This window comes from Furipterus horrens, unplaced genomic scaffold (genome assembly GCF_987537825.1).
Source record: "Furipterus horrens unplaced genomic scaffold, mFurHor1.1.pri manual_scaffold_5, whole genome shotgun sequence".
Taxonomy (NCBI): domain Eukaryota; kingdom Metazoa; phylum Chordata; class Mammalia; order Chiroptera; family Furipteridae; genus Furipterus; species Furipterus horrens.
This window is the reverse complement of record NW_028327175.1, coordinates 27409799-27434077: the sequence shown is the minus strand read 5'-3', so window position 1 is coordinate 27434077 and position 24279 is coordinate 27409799. Positions and strand designations below refer to the sequence as shown.

The window sequence follows — 24279 nt, the reverse complement described above, 5'->3', positions numbered from 1 at the left end:
TAACAACAGCCTGCATCAGGAGTCAGCATTAGACTCCATAGGCACCACTGTTTTCCTACTAGAAATCCAAGTAGAGAAGGCTGTTGGGGAGGAAGAATTTTTCCTCTACCCTTCTAGGTTCTTCTGGCTGTTCTAACAATTAAACTGATATGAGAAAAATTAACTGGAGAAAAATAAATTTAATTACAGATGTACAGAGGTAAGAATATGAAAACCCAAGCAGTCAGGCAATTGAGGCTTATATGCCATTCTGAGCTAAGGCGAAGGGATTAGGAATCTGCGACTTTACGGAGGAGGAAGACAATTTCCAGGAAGATGGGAAAAGCAAATGTTTGGCATATAAATGCTTGCTGTGCCATGCAGAGTCATGGGGACACAGAGAGGACTGTGAACAAACAGGCCCTGCTGAGTTCCCCAACCCCAGCCCGCCACACCTGGCTCATATTCTCGGTGGTTATCTCTGGTAATAGCTCTCTTTCTCGATTAGACTCTCTTTCTAAATTCTTTCAGGAATTTAAGAAGGAGGTAAAAGTTCTTCTTGAATTTTTTTGGCTTCAATTGTCATTAGCTCGAAATAATCCATATGCCAAAGTTCTGCATCATTCAAGGGCATGCGAAGCAACAAGCCATTGGTGCTTGCCCTTTGTTAGATATGCTATAAAATTATTGCATGGCACTTAATCAATAAGGCATTATTTTTGATCTGTGCCTTTATTACTTTTTTCTCCTATGAGTTACTTTATTTCTTATTATTTAGAATAAACAAGACTCAAATAGGGCAATGGCTAGCTTAGTTTTAGATTTAATCAGCCATTCTGAAAGATATGACTGAATGTAGGCAGATTATTGAAAGTTTCAAAGATAAATTAGAATAAGAAAAGGATGATGATTTGCTGTAAGCTTACTGCCAGGCCAACTTAATCTCAGATGACTAATCAATTTAGTCTCATTTGAAGCTTAAACCAAAGGTGATTTTCTTTTTTCTTCTCTAATAATTTTTTTCCAAGCTTTGATGTTTTTGTAAGTAGAGGTAAGCTTATCAGAGAAGTTCCAGAGGGGAAGGGAAGAAAAAAGGCTTAAATTGTGCCATGAGTGAAATAGATGAATTTCAATGTCTGTAGGAAGAGGCTGAGCTCTTTGGTATAAAGCAAAGCATATTCAATACCAAAGAAGGAATTCAACTACACTGGATAATGTACTCTAATCCTTTCTGAGAATTCTCATCTCAAAGGATTTCCCTAAAAATGTACTTTTTTCTTGAGATTTTTTATGGTTGACTGGAGACACCGTAAGATGGGCCTGTTTCAGGTGTGCCATTTAGCGCAGCATTAGCGGCATATCAAAGGGAGACACGCTTACCTGGAAAGAGAAAACCCTGTGGATAGTGTACATGGTCTGGGTCCCAAAATATATTCGATTTTCTAGTTTGTGTTCATGTGTCTGAATTGGTTTCAGGTGAGCTTGTTTTGGGAATTAAAGCCAAGAGTTACTGGCAGTTTCTTCCTCTTAAAATTAAGGAATAACAAAGAGGCTCTTTCTTTTTATCAAATTCTACACATGTGTAGAAGATAACTATAGGTACTTGGGATTCCAGCTACTCATGTCATTTGCAGATGGCTCTTTACTATCAACACTTTCCCTTATTGTTCCAGTATTTACCAGTGGGCTTCCTGGAAGAATACAGATAAGATTCCAACTAGAGAATCTTGGTGACAGGACGATGTTTTTTATGGGGAAAAATTAAGCATCTGCATTAAAAAAAATTTGTGCCTGCAATGAAACAAGAAATGTGCTTTGGAAAAAAAGGCCTCATCACAATAAGTTAGGGATAACTTTAAATACTACACTGAAAGTTTTAATCTATTTCTCACAGAACCGAGGCACTGAATAACCTTTGCCTGGCAGCCCCCACCGAACTAAGAGCCATGTTTGAAGGAGCAGAAGCAAGTAAGAAACTTCTGCTAGAGCCAGTATTGGAACCAGTGATGCTACTATTGCTACAAGGCATAAGAGTAATGAGAGCAGTGAACAGTAACTCAGGGCCCGCTGTGTCCCAGGTATTGTTCTAAGTACTCTGTATGTCTTCATTTATTTCTCAGGGTTGTCCTAGGAGGTGGACACTATTACTATCTCTATTTCATACATGAAGAAACAAAGGCATAGAGGAGTCCATTAATTTGTCCAAGGGATCCAAGCTAGAAAATGCACAACACGCCCATCAGAGGTAAAGGTAAACAAAGAGAAAGATGCTAAATGGGATATCAGAGATACTGAGGGCGGGGTTAAAAACATTCCTGTTGCCTCATCAGTGGTTCCCTGGACACCCCAATTTAGAGTCCTGGCCCACTTGTCTCACCTCTCAGTGCCCAGCCTTGCAGCTCGTCCCAGTCCTGGACTCCTGCTCCATGCTTCGCCTCTCCAGCGTTTCCTCGAAAACAGCACTTGCCTTTTGCCTGGCACTATTGTCAGTGAAGTTTTAGAGCATTTTCACGGTGAAAGTGAAAGGCTTGCTATATAGTCAACATAATTGAACACTTTCTGGGTGACTCAGGGCTTTTGTTGGGGTATCATTTATTTTCGGTATTATAATAATATTCTCATAAAGAGCTGTTTGTCCCACATTAAGTGGTCCCAGACAGTTCTTTTTATATGCATACAAAGAGCAGTTACATTTCCATCCTCTAATATTGCCTGTTTATTTCTGGTTTCTTCCTTTTAATATACTCTCTAATGTCAAACAGTAGACTAGGGGTGTTGACATGCTTTCTGAGAACACTGCATGGGCTTCGTGACAGCTATTTGCCTGGCTGAAGCTCAGTGATGTGAAGGGCCAGATTTTCCACCTGTCATGTGAATGCTTGCTTGAGGGCTGGCAAGACCTAAATCATCTCCTTTAAACCACAGGCTCAAGGTATATAAAATCATTTCTTTCATAGAACAGGCTTGAGGAATGAAAAAAAGTAAAAGGGTCTGAGAAAATACGGTTACAGACATAGGAACTGTAGCCGTAAGTAAAGCTAAACAAGCGTCCTGAGATCTTGAAAGGACTCAACAGAATGACATGAAGACGACTTTAAACTGGAGATGCTGGAGATCCAGCAGACTTAGAAAGAAGCCTTTTCTGAGCTTCCCTTATCAGGCTGAAGGCAGAGCTTTCTGAGAAGGAAGGTGACATAAATCCTCTCTCTGGGGAACTTCTAGACAAGAAGGGGCCTGATCATCAGCACTGGGATGAGAAATCACATAAATAAGTTTTATAGAAGCAGCCATATCCTCCATATTTGTTCCTTAAAAACCCTATCCCCCACATCCCCCTACTTAAGCTGGTATATAAACCATTACTCCTAGCTACTCAGTGAATTACTCAGATTACTAAGTATCCTGTATGCATGTGATTAAACTTTGGTGGTTTTTTTTCTGTTAACTTGTCTATTGTCAATTGATTCTCACCCCCACCCCTATCACTACATTACTAGGACCTAAGTTGGTAAAGAAATGTTTTCCTCTCAACAGTATGAAGGCAGGAGCTAGGTGTGCCAGGACATGCATGGCTCAAGGTAGCCAGTGATGGGTGGTACTGTACTAAGCGGTCTTTGCCTTTATGGAGAGACAACCCATATCAGGAAGAGCAAAGAATGGGTTGAACAGCTATTGGCCTAAACTTGAGATTGTTGTGGATGGAGATGTGTGACAGGAATGACAGCGGCGAGTGCCACAAGTCACATGGCCAGAACCTGCAATACAAAGTCGGGTTGGAGATGGTTTCCTGGCTGCAGGAATGTAATTTCCCATGTTCACAGCCCATATGTAGTGTGGGGTCTTAGATATACCCACTCATGAGATCTGAGTTCCATGCTGGGACCCTGGACTGCTGGGCCTTTGCTAGGTCCATGTTTGAATCAAAATTAGATGTTTAAACAACAGCTCTCACTTCTGAGAATCAGTCCTTCACATCTCATCTCAATCCTTTTTGTGAATCTTCTTTTGAAATTCTAAATAAACATCATCATTAAATCAGAGCAACTAGCAGGATGCCTTGAGTATGGTAATCACTCAGTCAATGTTCACTGACTGAATTAACGTAAATTATTACTGAAGAAATATTGGCAAGTGATATGTAGAGTAAATAAATTTAAATGAATTGGGAAAAGGGTTTTATTTTTATTTTTAGAATATAACAGAGCCTGATATAATTCATGTAACTTATTTAAAAATAATGACATTGCTTCCTCTCCAAGTTGCTTATGTATTTTAAATTTATGGGTTCATTGCACAATTTCAATGGCACTTGACTTGAGCTCTTTGAAGGTGTTAATACCCTTTGTAAATAATAATTGAAAGCTCAGTAAGAATGAAAAGGACATTATGCATTCATGAGAGGAAATGTCTGACCTAGTAAAAACTAGCACAACACAATATATATGATGCCCAACCTTGACTGTGTATCAGAATCACTTGCAAAGCTTTGGAAAGATGCTCAGGTTCCATTCCAAAGACCCAGACTCAGGAGATTTTGCATCAGGTCAGGATATGTATCATTCTAAATATTTTTGAAGTTGATTCCATGCTGAGCACATCGCACTTAATTTCTGTGTATGGAATCTCGGCCTTGTGCTATATAGTTGTTGACATATGTTTATCTATATAATTATGCCTGTTCTTTAATCTGCATTATAGAAAGTCATATGGTTTTGCCACAACCTTCCTTTAATTCGTGCTTCTCAGTACAGGACAGCTGTCCCAGGACATATCAAAACCAGAAAGTGCCTTCATTGGTAGAGCATCTAGGAAACTAGAGGAAACAGGACGCTTACAGGGGGTATACTGAGGTTTAACAGGGTAGGTTGTGTGGATCATCAATATTACACAGTGGGTCTCAGTTATGAGCAAAAAAAAAAAAAAAAGGCCATAAAAATTTGTTGGAAATTTGAAGGCAGAACCACCATCATTTTCTATTTCACATAAGTAACATAAATTTCTAAAAATGTCTTGGGACAAAAATCACATTGTTTATAAAAACTCTGGTGGCATACAGAGATCCAGTTATATGTAAGATTAAGAAAATCATTGACTCATAGCCAACTAAAATTCAAGTGAATAAAAAAATATTCAATTTATAAGAAAAAGTATTACAGAAACTCTCTGCTTCCAATATCTATATCTATACCTATATCCATACCTAGAAATAGAAATAGAATTATAATTTTGTTGAGCCTTACTTAGGATTGAAAAAAGGAGGAGGAAGCAAAATATTTTTTCCTGCAAAATAAGGAGAGCTCTGCTACAAGGTGTCCCTAATGGTTCTCTATCAACTAGATTTATACCTCCTGAAGCATTTGCCTCACCACAGGCTATTCTCACTTCTAAATGTTTGACAAAGTCTCCTGCCAAGACCTGCACACAGCTGAAAAATGGAAGATAGGTTCACTACTGGAGCATTTGTATGAGTGGTGTCAAGGGGAGGTACCTACTCCTGCTGTGTTTATAAATGAACTAGCAAAGTAGCATTTTCATTCATTTTCATGATAATATATTCCATGGATAAATAACCCAGAACTTCATGCATAGACCCCTAAAACAACTTCTGCCACATGAAAAACTAAATAAGACAGAATGACTAGGTTTGCTGTTCTGTTCACAGGGATTCATCTATTCTCAGAAGCACTATAAGAAGGGATGACTACACACACACACAAATTACTTGACAGATGAAAGTTTCAGCAGTAAAGCATGACCATGCCAAATAATGAACCTTAGGAAATAGTAAAACAAATACTATCAACAAAAGAGTCTAGACCAGTAGCTGAAAATCCACACTGCTCATCAGTCTCAACTGGCTGGCCCTTACCTCACCCTCACCCCCAGCTTTTTTCCTGGGATGGATATATAGGCACGAAGCCTCAACTGTAGTGTCTGAATAAGTTGCTGGTTACTACACTAAACAAATAAGACAAACTTAAAAGTGCTTCACAAGATGACCTACAGAGAATTCTAAAATTATTTCAACATATGCGGTCTTCTATTTTCCAGTAGCATTCACACAAAAAAACAACATTGTTTCTTGTCTGCTCTATTCAAAGGGAAAAAATTAAGAATTAAGAAGAAAATCATGTAATAAACCTACCTTTGGCTAATGAGCCAAGAAATGCTTGTCTACCTGAGGCTAGGCATTTTATTTTAAGATTAGGTTTTCTGTAGCTGTTTCTGTACTTAGAAAATTAAAATAATTGGACCATGACTTTAAATGTCTTTTATTTCATTCATGATGCACTGGATAATGTCATGGATTAATATATTAACCAGTGCACCATCAATGAAATAAAAGGTATTTAAAGTCATGGTCCAATTATTTTAATTCTCTAAATACAGAAACAGCTACAGAAAGCCTACATGATCTCACCTAATACAGAAAACTAATGAACAGCACAAACAAACAAGCAAAATAGAACCAGAGGCATATAAACAAGGAACAGACTGACAGTGACCAGGGGGGAGGGGAAAAGGGAGGAAAAAAAGGGAAGGGTCTAGTCAAGGAACTAGTATGAATGACCCATGGACATGGAAAACAGAATGGGGATTGAATGTGGGAGGGGGGTGGGTGCGGTAGCGGGGAGCAATGGGGAAAAAATGGAACAACTGTAATAGAAAAACAATAAATAAAACACACACACACACACACACACACACACACACATATATATATAAATCCTGAGATTCAAACTAATATTTCCAACTTCCTACTGGTCATCTCCTCTTTTGTGCCTAACAGACATTTCAAACTCTCAGCTGAAAACCAAACTCCTGATGCTACCAGCACATCTCCTCTGTCAGTTTCCTATTCACAGCATGTTGTACTCCATCCATCAGCAAGTTCTGCTTCAAAGTACTTTCCCCATTCTTCTGCAACAGCTTTGGTCAAGCACAATGTGCTCTCCTTCCCAGACTCCTGAAATGAAGTCTTTACTGGCCTTCCTGATTCCCTACAGTCCAGTCTGCAACCAGAGAAGACATGCTCTTCCTAGCCAGAAATCCTTCAGATTCCTTATCCAGACTTAAAGGCATCTTTCACTCACCATCATGATCTCCAGCCTTTCCTGCCTCCTCCACTGGCTGCGGTAATGACTTTATGACTGTTCTCGCCACATGCTAAGCTCCCTCGTGCACAGGGTTTTTGCTCTTAGTGCTCCACGTGCCTATAAAGTTCTCTCTCCAGATGGCTTAATGTCTGCTTCTTGTCTATCACTCAGGATTTGCTCTGACTCACCACCTCAGGGAAGCCTTTCCTGATGACCACATTCAACATTCTTCTCCCCTTGTCACTTTCTAATCCCTTAAACTATTTTATTCATATCCAAAGCAGAAAGCAAATGCAGCTTGCTTTTTTTTTAAACTTCCTACCACCAGACCATTATCTCCAGGAAGTGAAAACTTTGATGATCTCCAGAGACTGGCACATTGTAGGCACTCAGTAAATAATAGTCAAATGAATAAATGAATGAAAGAATTCTACATTTTGGAAGCTGATAGAAAAGAAAAAAAATTATACTCAACCCCTAAAATATCCAGTTATTTCTTATTAAAGTATCTTGGCTACTGCATTAAACAATCACATTAGGTTTTTATGGCATGAGAACCGAATTGTGGAGCTTCCAGTCTGAAAGCTGGACATCTCTGTATTTAATTAGTCCCTGGGAAGTTTAAAATACTCTACTCATTGTCCCAATAATGATACTTTATATGTAGATAAGAAATTATGATCTAGCATTAAATTCATACTGTAGTCTTAATGAGATTCAAATGTAATCCTTAAATCTTGCCCGGTGTTTCTCGCCATGCAGTTGGCTGCTTGCTTCTCTCTATGTGGAAAGCTCCCTTCAGGGAAAGCAGCTGGAAAATGGCACATGTGCAAACAGCTTGTGGAAACGCAGCTAATCCATCAGGGAAGCACATTCTTCTAACATCAACCACTGGCTTGTGGGAACAATGCAAAGCTTGAGGCTTCCCTGGGGCAGTGGTCTCCACACTGGGCCGCGTGTGCCCTGGGGCTACTTGAAGACTTGTCAAGGGAATGGGGGGTGTGGGGTTTTAAGGAAATCCATTTTTAGATCTGCAATTTTCCCTTGCAGTCTGAAAACAAAACTGATCTGCTTGAAAACGTGCCCATGTGCACTTTCAGGACCTTCCTTCTTTGACCGTACAAAACCAAGTCAAGCTCCTTCCTGCTCCAGAGCAGAAATCATTCTCTGAGCCCAACCCAAGGCTCTGCAAAGTCTTAGTGTCTGGGTTGAAAAGGAAGCAACTTGAAAGACCGGCAGTTCATCTCCCCCCACTCCCCATCCCCCAGTAAGGTGGTTTCCAATTCTTCTCCAACGTTGAAGGAGAACCTAATCAAGGTATCATTTGGTAGATAATTAAAAATAACTACTGATAATGGAGCCCAAAGAGATTTGGAAATAAAATGTTTAAGTTCAAGGAATCAAGTGCTATTGCTATAAGGAAAGATCTTCTATTTCCTTCAGCTTATGATGTTTCTCAGTTTTTAAATCTATAAAATCAAAAAATTGAGAAATAATGGCACAGAATCATGTTCATTCAAGCACAAAGTAATATTCATTTTGACTATATAAATTAATTGGGATAAAAGGGCCCATCCATCTAAGGAATACATTTCCAATACAATATTAATTTTTACATTTAAAATTTTAATCAAGATGTATGATTCATGTTATTTTGATCAACTGCATCCTACTAATAAATACAGTAATAACTTAATCCAGAGACAATTTTAATTTAAAGCCTAATACCATGAGAAATATTAAAAAAATAAGTTTTTATTTGTATTGTGTTGGCCAAAAAGTTTGTTTAGTTTTTTCCATATGCATTTAAAAAGACTTATCAAAAATGGTGAGTTTTTGTGCAGCCATTTTAATATTGAAGATGGAAGAAATATGCAACATTTTTTGGCATATTATGCTTTATTATTTCAAGAAACATAAACATGGTAGTGAAACACAAATAAAGATTTATGCAGTGTATGGAGAAGGTGCTGTGACTGACTGAACATGTCAGAAGCGGTCTGCGAAGTTTCCTGGTACTATTGACATTTCGGCCAAATAATTCTTTGCTGTGGGGCTGTCTCATGCATTGGAAGATGTTTAGCAGCACCCCTGGCCTCTACCCACTAGAAGCCAATAGCGGGAGCTAGCTAACATACTCAAAATATCCAAATCAATAGTTATTGGTGAAAATGAAAAATGTGTCTTTTATTTTACAGAAAAAGCTAAAACTAAATGGACTTTCTGGCCAACACAATATATATCTTGTTTGCAGAAAGGATGATTAATAAGAGAAGTTTAAACACAAAATACATCAATTAGTGTAAAGTTCTTGAGAAATGTGGAATGGCCATATGTTCAAGAAGAAATGATATAGAATTTTTAACATTAATGAAAAATCTGCTCACATATTATTAAAAAGAATGATGGTGAATATCAAACCACTACGGTATTCCGAACTCTTAGATATATTTAAAAGAGGTATGTGTCAGTTTTATGTAAAATTATCACGCAGGAAACTACATCCTTTGCAACAATTTGAAGTTAAAAGAGTGAGAGGGGGGCAAATAGTTGTCCTTTAGAGCATTCACAAGCAAAACTAAATAGCAGAGGCTAGTTCTCAATAATTCTGTAATGATTTGCAATCTGAGTTTGCCAATAAACCTCAGACACCTCCTCTGGCCCTTTGTGGCCAGTCCTTCTCATCGGGGGTTACCAGGCAGGGTACAGAGACCAGACCCAGGAAAAGCCAGTGGTAGTAGAAGACAGAATGCAATGACTTCAGAACTTCAGGGAACTTCAGGGAAAAGAGAAACAGGGGCCTCCCCCAACCTTTATGGGAGGGGCCAAGATGAAGACAGCGTGGGTTCAGGCTCACTTCATTCCCTTTTCTTTTTTCCAAGTAAAAATACCGGGTTGTTCTTCTGCATGTATCTGAGTCCTCTCTCTTCTGGGTTTAAAACAAGGAATCACCTATGTCTGTGAAAGAAAACTGAGCAGAGACAAGAATCTAGTCACTAGCTGACTGAGGAGATTATGCAACAGATGCAGTTGGGAAGGTCCTGGACCTGGAAATTTCCAAACAAAACGCGGGCTGGCTCCCACCATCCATGTGTGGGAAGTGAGAATGTAAGAAGAGTAGAAAGATGAAGAGTTGGGCTTGACAGGAAGCATGGAAGTCACCAGAAGATGAGTGCCCATGACAGAAAAGTCCATTCCACACACCTCCCCTCCCTCCCACACCCTTCCTCCTGCTCCATTCAGCCATTCAGTAGGGGATTCATGGATTTGGTCATCCCCTCTCTCTGAGGACTAGACTACAGCTGGCCGGTGGCTGACTGTTGCCCCCACCCCAGCCCTGGGTCTCCTTGCCTCTGTCAATTCCACGAGCTAATATCATCCCTGTCTCTCTTACCAGAGCAAAACCAAAATGAGGTTTTTGTTCCTAAAAGTTCATGAGAGTACTTGGAGAAAAATAGCAAATGAATCAATTTTTGGTAAAGACTGGATACATTTCAATCCCGCTGTTCCTTGTTAGACAGACTTGTTAGTCTAGTTAAAGTGGGATTCCAGGCCATTGCTGTTGGTTAATACTGCACCCAGTCACCGGTACTGTCTTCCAGTCTGCAGTTCTCCTCCACTCCCCCAGCACAGCTCTCCAAGCATTGCTCCCACCTGACGACCAAGTCCTCCACCCCATCGATGGCTAGAGCCCCCAGGCACAGGTGGGGGTGGCCTTTGGGCCAGCTGGGGAACTGAAAAGCAGGGATGCTGGGAAGTGTTCTTTTAAGCCAAGTGGGAAGAAGACAAAGTATGACTCGGTCTTCCCATTTGTACCTGATTACTCCCAATGCAATTATGTTTACATATATGAGGTCACGTGTCCATTTAAAAGGGCTTTGTCACAAATTGTACTAAATTACCAAAGGCTCCCTACTCACTGTTTGCTGCTTATAGATTATTAGTATCCAATCAGGTAGTATAGCCACATGCTTACCCCTTAAAATATTGATCCAGGGAGCCTTCTAATTCAAATGCTTTTAACTAGTTAAAGCCCTTTGCCTAATGGAAAGTAGGTAACTGAATAATTCCTCTATTTTTCCATATACAGATGCTTAGAAACAACACTCCTGTTTCTTCATTTGATAAATTTCCTTATTGGTATTTATTATATTCTTGCTACTAGCCTACCCGTTTTTATCCACTACCCCTGCTCCCCAGCCTGGACCAATAGTGAGAATGGGTGAGAATGAAATACAGTTCCAATACTGCACTTTTGGGTATGTGAGGAGCCACAGAACAAGATCATGCACTAGGATATACAGTATCTGATAAACTGAGGAATGTTCAATGTAGCCAACAGAATCACTTCGGGGGTCTCCCATTGTCTGTCATGTGTTGGTTTAGTAGAAAAGCATCTTGTCAAAGAAGCAAGGTCAAAGGTTTGGTCCTCAAGGGGACTCATTAGCTTCTCCCAGTGGCTGATGCAGCCTCCATACCAAACCCCAGAGACACCTGCATACAACATAATCTGTTGGCCAGTGGGTGGGGAAGGGGACATGGCGGAAGGGCATCTAAGAAATCCTGTCACAACAGATTCAAAAGCAACTTAAAGCACACGCTCCCTAACATCCCTCTGCATATAAAAGAGAATACATTTTAAAAATCATCCAGGCATCAGATATAAGGTAGCAGCAAAAAATAGTACATTTGAGAAGTGATAAGTAGCTTTAGTTCCAGAAAAGTAGGTCTCAGAAAGGTAAAGCTAATACCCTAGTGTTTTTGAAGGATGGTTGTGAGGCAGGATTATATCTCAAAGCATGAATTTTTATATTTCCTTTTCTTCTTGTTGTCTGTTGTTTGCTCATTGGTACCCCAAGGGAATTTGTTTCCTTCCTTAACCCAAGGCAAAGACACAGGTTCCAAAGTTTAGCTAAGACTCAGGCCAAGGGAAGGTAGGTCTTGGGAGAATAGCACCTCCAGCCAGCACCACTGGCCCTCCTGTCTAACTGTGCTGGTTACATGCAGGCTTCCCGAATGGTGGGGGAAGTCAGTCACCCTCAGTAGAAAGGACAGCATCAGGGGGAAATCCTACCCCCATCAGAAGGACTGAGACATTTCCTGCAGCTGTCTCAACTCTGAACTTGACTGTCAGTCTTACACTTGAATTTGATGTTTTCAACAAGCTCCTTACACGAGTCCTTTTGACTAAATTTGTCTTTAAACATGATGGGTGCACGATGTAGTGTGCAGATGATCTTTTATTGAGTTGTACACCTGAAACCTGTATGGTTTTGTGAATAAATGTCACCCCAATAAATCCAATTTAAAAAACATAAGGGGCTTAATTAAATGGAAAGGTAAAGTTAGACTCTTTGCCAAAACAAAGAGGCTCCTGATATTTCCATTTTAGTGTGTTATGAAAGATTATACTAAAGCAAGGAACTCATACCCACGTGATATTCCTATTGTATACCTATTTTCAACAATATGTTTTTTTTCACTCCAGATATCAATACCATTAGTGGCAATATTAACTGAAATCTACTATTTCAGAGCAGTTACCTATTACATACAGTAACATAAGGGGGAAGTGTGGATCAAAATAATTCCTGGGGAAAATTTTTGCATTTGTTCCAATCAAAGGGATGGAATACCTCAGAGAAAATTACCTAGTTTTAAACTGTAGTCATTGTAGAGTATTTCAAAATTGGAAGAAGACAGCTTTTCAGGAGATTAGCAGGCTGTTTTTATTTACAATAAGTCTGATGGAATCCTAAAGCAGTAGTTATCAACCATATACTACAATCCTTCAGGGAGCCTCAAAATAAATGTTAATACCTGAACGTTTCTGGGGATGAGCTCAAATGATTCTAATGTACAACTGAGATCAAGAATCATGTTCTTAAAAAGTGCTTCACATCTGCTTTGGGTTGCATAATAAAAACAAGGCATGTCGCTTTGGTTTTAGGGGTGTAGTGGTGATGCTATATTCCAGGTGAGGAAGGAGGATGCAGGTGCATCTCAACTATCAAAGATGCTATGGTACAGGTTACATCCAATGTTGAATGATTAGGAATATCTATGTATAAGAACGGAAATTTGATTTATGAAACCACAATATTATGACTCCAACCTATTATACATTCAAATAAAATTCAGAAGAGTCTACTAGATGCCAAAACAGCCCTGTTTTGGAACTTCCAGCAGCAAATAAGGAAGATACTTTTCCCATCCCCTCAAAGCTCCCATTCTAGCAGAACAGGAACAATGCCTCACCTGCTGCAGTGGTCACCATATTCACACAATGTGAGGCATTGTCAGGGCTTTCAAATGATACATAAAAAGAGATGTCCTTGTTCCTAAAGAGCTATCAGCCTTGCCAAGAGATAACACTACCCCATCTGACTAATATGGGTCTTGTACACAGTATTTCTCACATGCTACATTTTTGGGAGTACATTAATAAAGGAGATGGGTAAGGATTGGATAGGAAAGGAGGTGAAACAATAATGGGGGGGGGGCAGGGCTTCAGAATAGTTGAAGTGCCAGAGTTGAAAAGTGAGTGTTAAGAACAGAGACAGTAGGGACAGTGCCCCATTGGGAGGAATCTGTGAAATTAGTAATAGTAAGTACTGAGGATGGACAGAGAAAGGTAGAGTAGAATTATCTGAACAATGTGGGTTATGAAGTGATCCAAACAGATAGCAGCTGAGCATCCCAGTAGAGAGAGGGAGGGGGAGGGGAGTGAAGGGGGAAGAGAGTGAGCTCCTACCATTCAGGAAACTGATGTCTGGGCTATGATGCATAGAGAAATCTCTGGAATTTGTAGGTGCTCCGCTTCCAAGCCCAATTGTAGGTTAATACTGACCATGTTCTTAAAACACCTGAATTTAACTAAAATTGCTACTGAGCTGAATTTAACTAAAGCCCGGATATAGCTAAAATAAGTGTTAAATGAATTTAGGTCTTCAACTTAGCAATCTGATAGAAGAAATGGAGTGCTCTTTTTTTTTTTTTGGAGGGATGTATTACCTACTTCAGTCAATTCTAATATTTTAATATACAATAGCTGGCATAAATAACTAATCACAAGACATGCAAAGAAGGAGGAAAATGTGACCAAAAATTATAGAAAAGATAGGCGATAGGCAAATCCACAAATAAACCAGATACTAGAATAGGCAGACAGGGACATTATCTCTGATACATAAGTTAAACGATCTACTGTATAAACGGATGGCATGCAGGAAAAAAAAAATGGAAAAATTTATCAGAGAACTGAAAACTATAAGGAAGAACGAAATGGGAATTCTAGAACTGAAAAGTAGAATATCAGAAATAAAGTATTTATATGATGTGTTTTACAGAAGATTGACTCAGGATAGAGCTTTGAGACAGAGTTGAAGAGAAAAAGCAAAAGGGACAAAAAGGGAAGAAAACTAGGGAAGTTTTATCTTAGAAACCAGGATATACGAGTATAAAAATGCCAAATGCTTCTGGGAGTCTTGAGGAAGATTAGAAGAGAGACATGCCCATTTGAGGAAGCATGGAGGCTCTTGGGGCCTTAATATAACAGTTTTATTGAAAACAAATCAGGCAGCAGAGTTTATTCTGTTTCATTCACATTGTGAAAATACCAATTACTCTTTAATTAGAGTCCTGTACAAAGGTCAAGGTGGCAGCAGTGAAGGGTGGGAGCACAGGAAGGGTGAGAGGGACAAAGTGACCAGGTAGGAAGCTCTAGGTGTGCCCTGCACCTGCCATGCTACAGCTGAAATTGAAAGGCGAAAGGCACATGAGTAGTAAAGAGAATGGAAGAATTTCCCTCCAGAAGTATCAACATGACATCATGATGGATTTACCATATAAGGGTAAAGAAGTTTCTATCTATTTCTTTCACTTGAAAAATGAGGGCATGTAAGAAACTATTGTTTGAGTGTGTAAGGAGTAAAGGAGATGACGACTTGAAAGTCCATCCACCTTTTGGCTCCAGACAGTGACGGAGAGAAAATGCCTTGTATTGGGGTGTGTAGGTGGGAGGCCTGTCTAGGGCAGAACTTTCAAATTGTGTCCGTACTGTGGCACCTGTGGAAAACAGTAATCTCAGGGATGTGTTCAGGGCTGTGCCCTGTTGGAGGTCATAGATCCTTGGTACTTGGGCAGACTCAGGTGCTCCTGGACCTTCCTAAAGGCTGAGGGTATTAAAATTTCAACACGCTTGTGACCCATTCATGGCTCACCATGCAGGGGAAGAATTCTGGTCCAAAGGAGCAAGGTGAGGCCTGTCCACTACAGTATCAGTATCACTAGTGGTCCTGGCTCACGGTGGCCCTCCATAATGGTTTGCTAGTGAGAGAAGCCTGTGGGTCATCTCTCACACACACCTACACTCCAACATTTTCAGAGTAACAGGTCACTCTTATAATGGACCCGACTCTCACATAGACACTAAGCAGGATTAGTCTGTGGAGTTAATAGTCAGTGTAAAAGATTACACTACCATTTCCCATTTTATTGCTATAACTCCTCTTGCTGATGAGTAAATTAGTTTGTTCAAGTCTCAAGGTGAGGACCATGGGCATTTTTTATCTTCTGATCCATCTTTCATGTTTCAAACCTTCTCATGTGGATGTTGGAATATTAGTGACTCTGATTTAAAAGCGACACATTGCACATCATTATATGCTCGCGTCGGCCTGGTCTGTACTCTCTCAGCTTCAGTTGGCTGCATTAAATCATAAGGATGATAAAATTTGGGATCCTAAGAATATTATGTGCTTTGGAAAACAAACCACTTGTCTTTTATTATTCCACTCCAGAGCCACTTATTTTACTGGACAGTGTTCAGAGACATTACAATACACAAGGTTGAACAGGAAAGTTTCATTTTGAACTTGAAAAATAAGCTTTCCTGATAGGAAATTTTCATGACCTGTGTTGGTTATAAGAGAAGAAATCTTTGAGTTTCAACAAAATTTCTTGAAAGAACTTTTAGGACTTTCTGATGAGGAGGTGTCAAGAACTGCCTGATTCTATGCCTCTCTCTCCTACCCAATATCTCTTTGATGACAGTCTGGCCAAATGAACAGACCGGCTTCTTCTTCGGCAGGAGCAAAATCTGCTCTTGCTGATCATGCCATTTCACAGACCAGACCCCTGGGTCCCTGGCCTCTTGCCTGGGGTTTGCCATGGCCTTCTTGGGATGGCTGCCCTCTTCTCCTCTTACTGCCTCAGGTGTCCTCCAGGGCAGAACCACTGGCCCATTCAATTTATAGCATTAGCCTCCCCCTTTTCAGTAGAACCCCCAATTATGGCCATCCTTGCCTGCTCTGTAATTTCTCAAGATCAAGCATAATAGATACAACCAAATGTAAGCCTAAGTAGCCAAAAAGAGAATTCATCTATAAACTTTTAAATTATTTTCTAAATCCATTATTTTTAGTATAAGAGAGTAAAAAGAACAATTTCCACGTGATTAAAACTTTTGTTTGCTTGGCATGAGGAGAACATGACAGTCAACATGTAGAAGGAATAAAATTTAAAAATGTTATCCTGCTAAAAACCTCTTTTCTATTTTTAGATTCCCAAGATTTGGAGTATTTGAGAAGAGCCATTTCATTTCTCATGCATTTTCCTCTCTAAAGCCCTTCTTCTGAAACTGTTTGGCCAGGCATAAAATGAATACCTGAACAGTGAAATTAAAGTGGTTTTTTTTTCTTTCTCTTTTTTTGAGGTCTTTAAGCAGAGGTCCTGAATCTGAATAAATGGGAAATCGCTCAGTTTGCCTTTTCCCCACATAGAGTACTTCCAAGGGGCGAATCATTGTCTTGTTTAATGAAATAATTATTGGCTGTTTGATTTATTTACAAGTGCCCTTTCCAAGGAATTTTTTTATCTGTCAGACCCAGCTGCCAAAATTCCCCAACAGGTGTCTGAATTAATTAACGCAGAACCCATGGCTCCGTGGGAAAGGGAGGCAGCATTCATGAGATTAGGTTCCTGGGTTTGGGAGATAAGAGCTCGAACACAGGCACTTAATCTGAAGATACAAAGTTTGGGCCAAAGCTCACAGTTTTGCCAACGCCCAAGATTTGGCTAGTGAAATCCAGTTATTAAAGTGAGCCAGCAAAGAGTGCTTCGATACATCATCACCTTGTCTGGGAAACCAGGCTTCTTTTAAAAATACTAATTGAAACTGCATGTGTTTTAATTAAAACAACATCTGCTAGGGTCTGAAGAAACATGTTTTGAAAAGCAGAGACGGCATGCCACCCAAATGTCCTCAAACCGAATTAATAAAGTGAAGCTTTCAAATTCTCCAGAATAAAAATAACACATAACCTCCCCCGGTTGCACTGGGCAGGGTTCCAGAACCTCAATCCGTTCCAGGGCGCAGGTGGGACTGCTTGCCAGGGTCCAGAAAACAGGTAGAGAAGGTGCCCATGGTATTATGTGATGAGTGGCCTGGGAGTGGTCTGCCCTCCAGAGGGATGTCCACATGCCAGGGGGTTCTGCTACATGCAAGCCAGTGGCATGAGATGAGACAGCAACAACACACACACATGTGTATTTTAATTGAGGGGTGTGTCATATGTTGTTAGAGCTCTCTGTTTCCTGGCTTTTCCAGGACACACTGTGGGTGCGAAGCTGTCTTCTGAGTGCCCAGAGGATGATGACTGGGATGTGTTTCAATCCTAGGCTGAAGAATTTAGACAAATTTGAGAGATGATCCCTTGGGTAGCACTTGGCATGCTGCTTCATGAAGAGGGAGACCCAGCTTTAGGTATCTGTTTATTCCCCAGAGAACATGCTCTTATGACTAGAGACTTGGGTAAAAGTGTAGCCCTAAGTTTGGAAGAAGATCAATATTTATGCATCTCAAAATTCAGCTGCGAGATCACTAAATGAAGAATAATGCTTGGCGCATATATACGTGGAATATGATTCAGTCAGAAAAAGAACGAGACCTTGCCATCTGCAACAGCAGGGATGGACCTAGAGGGCATTGTGCTCAGTGACACAAGTCAGACAGAGAAAGACAAATGCCATATGATTTCACTTATCTGTGGACTCTACAAAACCAGATAGATGAACAAGCAGAACAGAAAGAGATTTGTTGGAATAGAGAACATTTTGACAGTTGTCAGATGGGAGGGGGGTCGGGGGCTGGGGGAAAAAGTGAAGGGATTGAACAGTATGAATTGGCAGTTACAAAACTGTCATGGGATGTAAAGTACAGCATAGGGAATATAATCAATAATATTGTAATAACAACGTATGGTGCCAGGTGGGTACTAGATTTATCAGGGTGATCGTTTTGCAAGTTATATAATGTCTAATCAATGTGTTGTACATCTGAAACTAATATAATATTGTATGTCAGCTGTAATTGGAAATTTAAAAAAAATTTTTTTTGTTTTAAAGAGAGAGAATGCTTACAAAGCAATGTAACATCCAGGACAGTGTGGACACAATGGGGGTTCTCCCCCTCCAATTCTCCAAAGGAAAAAATACACTTCTCACTAAGTAAAGATCTGGGGGAGGTGGGGTGGGGGGCTGGGGACGAGAGGTGACAGTCATTCTATTGATAACATTATTTTTTCTTTATTTTCTCTTAAAGACTAATCATTTATATTTATTTAAGAACATTTAGATTTATTTATTAAGGAACATTACCCTTTAAATATGACAACTAGTAATCATTGTCTATAGAATGGCTAGGTAAAATCTTTCATCTGAGTAGTTAAAACAGATTTTAGCAAGAAGCTGGGAATTCCCTCTACCCCCTCCAGCTACCATACTTTCTAGAATGAATGAAAGGGATGGTCTGAATACCATGTGAGGGGAGAGGAATAGCACTGGATTTGATTCACTAGTGTGGGAATGGATGAGATGGGCTCTGCTAGGTACACTTGGGGAATGGGGCTCCTTTCTCTTCCGTCTCCCCCAGAGGTACCTGTGTTTGGGAGCCAGCAGACTCTGGGAGGAAACGGCCCCTCCCTGACCCCAGAGAGGGTTGGGTCTGTCTGGTGCTCCCTTTGAGGCTGGAATAGATTGCGAAGATGTTTCCTGGACAGAGGATCAGCTCGCTGTCCATGTGAAAAGGTCAGGAAAATGTGAAGAATGGATCATATAATATGAATGTGTGGGGGAATCAAAGAAGGATTCTTATAGATCCATCCAAATGCAGCGATTCAGCCATCCACATGAGAATAGAGATGGGGAAAGGGTCATGCAGAACAGAGAGGATGAGGAGAAAGGACTCAGGCAAGCTGGGGAAAGGCCAGGTCCATGAGGCAGGGGAAGGGCCTTCTCTGCAGTCCAGGGAGGGGTGGGGAGTGGGGAGGGTGCTTCCAGCACCCTGGCCCTGGCTCACCCACCAGAAAGTGTGGCAAGCAGCCACCACCCAGGGAAGCGAAGTGGGGGGGGTGCTCGGTTAGCTCTGCCAGTACTACCTGCAGGGTGCAGCAGCTCTGCCGACCTTTGGCAAAGATGGAGGCACAAGGAAAAAGTGTTACTATTTCCTACCCAGTCTCGAATTTCTTCCAATGTGGCAGCAGAACGAGTGAGTGTGTGTAGAGTCCTCCATTTCAGTGAGTGTTGAAGGTGTCTATCTTTCCTCTGCTCCCTGGGTGCTGTGGGAAGAGGCTGAAACAGACACCCTTCTACACCTTCCTCTCTCTATTTGGGATTCCCCAAACCTCCTCTAGATCCATTCTTCAGAATAAATAACCCTTGTTATTCTCCAGCAGAGCATTATTACAGCACATACGTACTGAGTGACCATTACAGGTATAGCGAAGTGCAAGGCACTGTCGGAAATAAAAATAAATAAGGTGCTGGATCCCTGCTTATTATATCAGTTGGTGGCATTGTGAGCCATGCACGCAATAGCAAAAGCCAATACAAGAATAAAACTACATAGTAGAAATCTCAGATGCATGAAAGGCTTTCTTATCAAGGATCCTCTTTGAACTCCACTGTGGGTTCAAAGAGGAGCCTCCAGCAGGGAGACCATCCTGAGCTAGGGACTGAGTGATGGGTATAGTCAGTGAGTAAAGAGCTTCAAGAGACAGTGCTGGGGGGAGACAGCGGGGGCACAAATGTTAGGGTGGCTGAAGAATTCGGGAAAAAGCATCATTAGAGGTAAGAGGCAGTTTGGGGTTGAGCACTGAGAGCACCCCTAATGTGACACCAAGGCATACATGGAAGAGATAACCTTACATATCAGGGAACTCACATGTGGTGCCAGGGTAAATATTCTGATACAGCCTTTTGATTTTCTATGCTGTCTGCAAATATAGCAAAAGAGAACAGTACCTATGAGGATTGTTTTCCGTGAGGGGTAGCCAAGGGTTAAAGACTGATGTTTCCCAAGTGCTAGATAGCTTCCCTTTCTAGTGTTGATATGTGCTTTAAATAAAAAAAAAAATGTTTTATTGGAATTTTGTTTGTTTTGTTTTGTTGGCAGAGACGGTGGAGATTTGGCTAAAATAAATATCTGCTGTCTTCATCAGGAACTATCCATCTTCCGAAATGGATGACATTTTGCTAAACTGGTTAAAGTGATTTAATATTGTTTTCTCTTTTCACTGAAGCTAATGAGTACTATTAATGTTTTTTTTTTTTTAAAAAAAGAACCTTTCTGAATGATGAAATGACACTTTACTCAGAAGGATAAGCAACATTTTCAGAAGGTGGCAAAAAAAAAATGTATGGATGTGCATTAAGCTGGACTACAGCATCAAGTCACTCAGAAGAACACAGGATCTGTGTATAGCATTCTTAACACCCACTCAATGGCAGGGACATACACAGAAACATGAAAACAGCTCAAATGGGAAGATACAAGAGAGCCAGAGAATGTGACATTTCTTTTAGTGCTACTATATGATCCTCATGAGAGCTGATGGGGTAGGGTAATTGTTGTTCAATAGCTCCTCTGAATTTTTCTGATAATGGAGCCCAAGGAAGATAAACCACTCCCTACCCCATCCCCCCAACTGAAAGAATGATGTAAGAAGAGATGTAACTTAAAGTAAAATTCCCAGAATCAACGATGGGAAGAACTGGATTCCTTCTGAAATCCTGAGTGTCTGCATACATCTGGTCAATCTCAGTAGGCAAATGAATTGGCTTTTTGATGATTTTCTTGATTAGTATAAAATCCTTTTCTTTAGTGGATGCTTTATTTAATTTGCTTACTTAACATTTTGCTGATTTAGAATTCATTTTAAAATGACTGTCAGACAGGAGACAAGTTTAGTCATTCAGCAAATACTTACGAAGTTCCTACTGTGGGTTGGGTGCTGTACTAGGTACACGGGCTACATCAGTGAACAGACAAGACAAAATGTCCTGCCCTTAAATGGCTCACATTCCAGTGCAGGGAGATGGACAGGTAACAAAATAAGTAAATAATATGTTGTATATTAGAAGGTGATCAGTGCTATAGAGAAAAATAAATCAGGGAAGAAGTTGGTGGTAGAATTTTTTAAATGTAGGCCAGGAAAGGTTGGGTGGGGAAATTGTCACTTCAGTAATGACCTGAGTGGAGTGAGAACTGAGGCACATAGACACCTGGAGGAAGAGGATTCTAGACAGCAGGTTCAAAGGCCCTGAGGCAGAATTGTGCTCATGTGTAAGGCAATCATAGTGACCCAGTGGCCTCAGCAAGGTTAGTGACAGGAGAGGCAGGAAGGTAAGGTTAGAGAGGGGACAGAGAGCTGAACTGTACAGAGTTGTGTCTGCCTTGACAGCCTTCATTTTACACTGAGAGAGATGAGGAGCTCTGGGGAGTTTTGAGTGGAGAAATGGCATGCTCTAAGGTTTTAACAGGACCACTCCTGTCTCTGTGTTGAGAGTAGACTATAGAGGGTTAGGGCAGAAGCAGGGAGACCAGGTTGATGGCCATGGTAATAACTCAGATGAGAGATGATAGTTGTTAGAGGAAAAAACAAGGAAGGTGAGAAGTGCCAGAGTCTGAGAAAATACAGAAGGAAGACCAGATCTGTCGACAGACTGGATATGAAGGATGAGGAGTCAAACAGGACCATAAGGTGCCTACCCTGGACCACTGCAAGGGCACATTGCCATTTGTTGTTGGGAGAAAGACTGTGGAAGGATTGGGTTTGGGGAGAAGATAAGGAACTCAGGTGTGGAGATGTTATACTTGAGATGCCTGTTGGATATCCAGTGGAGATATTAGACAAGACAGTTGGACACAGACGTGGGATTCATGCCAGAGATATCTATTTGGGAGTTGTCAGAGTATAGGTGATCTTTAACACCATGAAATTATATGACATCACCAAAGCTTTGAGTGAGAGTTGGTGGAAAAGAAGATGTAGAAGTTTATTGTCTTTGTTCTTGGTTCAAAGTCATTGTAACTTCCTGTTCAATATATAAAGTTCTATGCAGCATTTTCCTATAAGAACCACTACTTTGATACTATATTTACAGTAAAAGAATTAGTAAAGGCCACATTTCCTTTTCCCTAGATAGAATATAATGGTGCATTTTTGTTTTTTGTTAAATTCTGCTTTTCTCATTCAAGAAAAAGGTTATTGATTCCACGAAGCCTGTGACTTAGATATTTTCACTTCTATTTTTAAGTGATTGGCTCCCTTTCCTGCCTGGTGACATTTGATAGTAAAGGCTTAATTTAACATGGCAATATGGAACTCCAAATGTTCCTGCCTCAGACAGCGACTAGAAAACTGGCTTCTGAGAAAGAAGGGATACCTGGGAGCTAGGAAACCAATCAATAATTCCCTATTTTGTTATATTTTAATCCACCAAAAGAAATAAAACACGCAAACTCACAATACCGAGTAGTGAGTATCCAGTCAGTAGACTGATTAGCTATTGATTTTTCCTTCATTTTTGAGAGGAGCAATGAGATTTTATCAGAAGCCCCAGCCTTTTCCTGTCTGAAACAACTATAAGGAAAAGAAAGAAAGCAGACAGGGAGAGAGTATCTTGACTTTTTCAGCTAATGGTCTTGTTTCAATACTTTACAAAATCTACCAACAATATTTAAAGTCAAACTAAACCTAAACATCAAGTTGTGTTTACTTCATGCCTTATGATGCAATGCAAGTATAAAAAATCATTGCATATATTAGACACAGATTTGAAGTCTGGTTTCCTTGTAAATAAATAAAATACATGGCTAGAGATCTGCAAAAACTTCAGTTTTCATTGGAAGATATGATGGGTACTGTGAAATGGCAGGGAAAAAAATGGCTGATTCCAAGACTACAAAGTACACCACAGTCAGGAATTTGAATAGCAAAAACAGACCCATGTAGCTATGTAAAATTTGGTTATGAAATTTGGATCAACACCTGGTATTGCAGCTGCTTCAGAAATAAAATCTTGCCCCTTCACCCACACACCTGCTTTTCCCTAGATCTTCAGAGGCTATATACCCTGAACCTTTGGTATCGTGGGAGATCCAGCTTCCTGCTGCTTGACCTCCATTGACCCCTGTTACCTGTAGTTAGGCTTGCCAGACTTCCAGCTGCACTGACTGACCAATGACCCTTCTGGAATGATCTCTTCAATCCCAGGGAGACTTGTGCCTCTTCCCAGGTAGGTCACTGTAGTCCGTTAGTTCCTCAGGCATCAATTGGCCTTGGCCTGGGCACCTTCTCATCTACAGAGGGAGGGACCAGGAGGACTCTCTGGCCTGGGCTCCTTCCGCTCACTCTGCCCCAGGCACATGAAGTTTCTTGAAGGCCTTGGACCCACTGGCTTGCTCCCAGCTCCCAATTTCTCTTCTAGGGAGCCTTCTGCAGTGGCAGGCCCTTCAGCTTAGAAGTGCTTCCCCCCAAATATTCACTCCTTCAAGTCCTGGCTCAAATGTCACCTTCCTAACAACTCCTATCATGACCTTGACATTGCATTTAAAATCACAACTCCTTATGAGAAGTGAAAGAAGCCAGATACAAAAGCTCACGTATTATGGTTCCATCCATTTACATAAAACATCCCGAATAGGAAAATCCATAGAAACAGACCACACATTGGCGGGTGCCAGCAGCTGAGAGGAGGGCAAAATAGGGAGTGACTAGGCAGTGGGTACAGGCTTTTCCTCGGGGTGATAAAAATGTTTTGGAATTTGATATGGGTGATGGTTATAATGCCACCAAAATGGTACACTTTAAAATGGTTAATTTTATATTATGTGAATTTCACCTCGATTAAAAATTGGCAG

At 40.5% G+C, this 24279-nt stretch overlaps 1 protein-coding gene across 4 annotated transcripts in view; it reads right to left on the bottom strand.

Moving 5' to 3' along the window:
- Positions 1-24279, bottom strand: part of CTNND2 (catenin delta 2) — an 821463-nt gene that overhangs the window by 70869 nt on the left and 726315 nt on the right. The gene's annotated exons all lie outside the window — the stretch shown is intronic.